Genomic DNA, 3,628 nt, shown 5'->3' with positions numbered 1-3,628 from the left:
TTTTTTTTTTTTTTCATTATAACTATTGTAATTTTCTCGTTAATTGACAATCATGAAATATTCATAGAAATAATGATTTTTTCACGTGAAATTATATCGTTTGTAATTTACAATTTTTTTTTTCTTTCCTACGGAATCGAACATTAAAAATAAATATTAATAATTATCATTTACACGTATTTTATCAAATTTAAAGATCAAGAAATCTGTGTCAAATATATTATAAAGAACATAGTCGGTGCTACTTAAAGATTACTCTTCATACGAAGGTAAATCGAAAGTATGAGATATGATAACAAATTCTCGTACTATAAAATAACTATAAAATTGTAACTGAACCGTGCGATTTTTATATTTTTGTAAAAAATTTAATAAAAATTGATATTTCCATTTACAGTATAAATAATCACTTTCTGCATGGTTATAAGAATTATCGATTTTCTTTAAAAATACTTTTATATCATTCTATATAAAATAAATTTTAGCTATATTAGCTTCTATCTTAGAATGGTGATTTTGAAATCAATATAATATAATTTCTTTTTCTATTGCTACTTATAAAGGCAGAATAATGTAATAATAGTAGGTAGATAAGATAATCAATCAACTATTCAAACTAGTAAGGAAATTCGATATTCAACACTTTTAAAATATTAAAGTATAATTTCATAAAAGTCTGGTTCATATTTCCAGAATTATCCTCTATTCAAATGTTCTTTTCAATTTTAAAAATAAACGGTTTCCATACTTTCAATCTACTTCGAACAAGAAATTGTCTTTCTTTCAATTACCATTAAGTTTACACCGCAACTTGTATTATCAATTACACAATTGAACAAACGTAAAAATGGAATAAAGGACAAGGGGAGAGGGTGGCGCGTTCACGCACAAAATCGACTTACAGAAAAACGGAGAACAATGAGATGGAATTTGTAAAAAGTCACAATCAAAAAAAGTCGACAAGTAATGTGTACATTAATTTATGTAATATTCCACTCTTTCCGTAATATACACGCCAAGACAAGATTGAAACCAAAAACCTCGCCCACCTCGCGGATATAAATTAACGCGTGCAAGTCGAGCACGTCTGAAACAATACAATCAGGAGAGAAACATAAGGATCGTAAACTCGGTAACAATTCTCGTTTTTTTTTTTTTTTTTTTTTTTTTTCGGTATACCACACCAGCGTGCGCGTGATACATCGACAATGTATGTACAATGTATGTTACACAACGGATCTCTATTATTCGATCACACACAACATGTGTCCTTTCGAGCTTACAACGGTAATACAGGCGTGTGTACGATTTGGAACATGGGGACGAAAAAAAAAAAAAAAAGAAAACGAAACATATTATATACTCGTAATGAAAATAATAATCATCCCTAAAAACGTGTCATCATCCGATCCCCGGTGTGATTACAATACGCTCTCGCTCTTTCGTTCGAAATCGATGGAAAATAATTTACGGAACCGCGTCTTCGGCAAAATTTATATTCTACAAATACAATATAAACGGAGGAAGGTATTGTATTCTGTCTGTGTACGTGTACATGTATGTTATCTGTGTGTATCGTTTTCTTAATTCGCATCGAATTCTGATAGGTGACAAAAAAATAGATCGCACAGACTTCCATATTGATGTATATGCTCTTTATATATGTGTATGTGTGTGCGCGCGTTCCTTTTATATATGTGTACATGTGTTTCGTGTATATGTATCTGTATAAGTGTCACGTGTGTCGAAAGGACAGGAAAACGAATTCAGTCGTAACAGCTAGCATTTTTTTTTTTTGTTTTCCATAGCACATACATTCATTATACGTAGATTGTTCATAGCTTAATGTGTGGTTCCTCTATTTTTTTTTTTTTTTTGGTTTATAGCAACGGCGAATACCCTAGAGCTTTTTATTTTTTTTTTCCTTTTTTTTTTTGGTCAGATTAACAAATGTAGGGGCGGTTCCAGGCGGCCGCCGATACGTCGTTCGTGCTCGCGAGCCGGATGCCGAGCACGAACGACTGAGCCCATGTATCGTTGGCAGGTTGTTGGGATCCATTTTGTTCGAAACGGGAGGCCAAGGTCCAATCATCCGGGAAATGGCCGGCCTCCCGTTGAAGGGAAAATTTTGCTTCTGCTCTGGCGAAATGTTTCTTTTTTTTTTTTTCTTTTTTTTCCGCGCGATCGGATACCTCGTTTGAGAAGACACTCGGGGAGGGGAAGAGGGAGAGGAAGAAGGAGGAGGAGGAGGAGGAAGAGGAGGAGGAGGAGGAAGAGGAGGAGGAGGAGGAAGGAAAGATTCTACAAAGTAGCTAAAGAGATGCAGGAGCGTATTTCTACAAGCGTCTCGTCTCGTAAAACGCAAAAATTAAAAGACCCTCGCGCACATCTACTCCTATTTGACACGTTTCCATACATTTTTTTTTTACGACGGTTCGCGCGCGAAACGCATCGTCGAATTTCGGTCGACTTTTTTTTTTTTAACTTTCGATCGATCGGAACGCACGCGACACGTTTTTTTATTCTCCTCTTTTCTTTCTATTTTTTTTTTTTTTTTCTGTTTCGTTTCCCCCAAAAAATCGGTATAACTCCTAAACAGGGACGATCGTTCATCTAGAATGTCCGGCATGTAACAAACAGCACCTGGTTTCTATTCTTTCTCTGACGCTCAGAATAACGATTTGTTTGTTTTGTATCTTGTTTTTTTCTGTTTTTTTTTTTTTTGTCTTTTTTTTCTTATTGTTACCATTTTTACTCCTACATTTACAGTATTATGTACAACTGTTTGGCACCGGAATTGTCTCTTAATCGAATTGATGCCAACTAAGGGTCCAATATGAACACGATCCACGACGTATTAATCGGAACGATGCGTACGATTAATCACTTCGTTCCCGATCGAATCAGCCGCTCTTCAAAAATCACTTTCTCTCTTCGTATATACGAATCGTTGCCGAAAATCACCGACGATTCCTATAGACGATCTTCCCGATCCTGTATGTGTCTCACGTTTTTCTTTTTTTTTTTTTTTCTTCTTTTTCTTCTTCTTCTTCTTCTCTTCTACCACCAGAGAATCAACCCTGCATATCGAGAGGTGTCCAAACAGCGTTGAAAGTGTTAGCACGTTAGAAGTTCCTTGTTTTTTTTTTTTGGCATAGTTTAGAAATGTACATGTGTGTCCATCTTTGCTTATCGCAACCACGTTTCAGTGGAATGTAGTGTTTGCCTATCCCTGTGGCTCCGGTAAAATTGATTCTTTCGATTGGACAGAGAACATTTTTGCCAGAGCCATGAAGTGAGAACGTTGCCAAGTCGCCACCGACCTTCCTTCTCTTTCATTTACCGACGAATTTTTCGTATGAAATATTTTGTTACGAAGCACGAATCCCATCAAGTGGGGGATCGTGAGATCGTGTGAGATCGTCATCGAGACGAGTTGGCAAAACGTTCAGCCGCCAATTTAAACTCTACCGGAAACGCGTCACATTTAACTATTTTTTTTTTTTTTCTTATTCCAGATTAATTTTCTTTTGTTTTCCACGCTCTCTTTTCCATCCTCCTCGTTCACCATTCATCCCACTTTCTACCCTCTCTTCTCCCTCTTTTCGATTTTATTTTATTATCTCGT

The sequence above is a fragment of the Apis dorsata genome, unplaced genomic scaffold (genome assembly GCF_000469605.1).
Source record: "Apis dorsata unplaced genomic scaffold, Apis dorsata 1.3 scaffold_194, whole genome shotgun sequence".
In the NCBI taxonomy this organism is placed as follows: Eukaryota; Metazoa; Arthropoda; class Insecta; order Hymenoptera; family Apidae; genus Apis; species Apis dorsata.
This window is presented reverse-complemented; position numbering follows the sequence as displayed.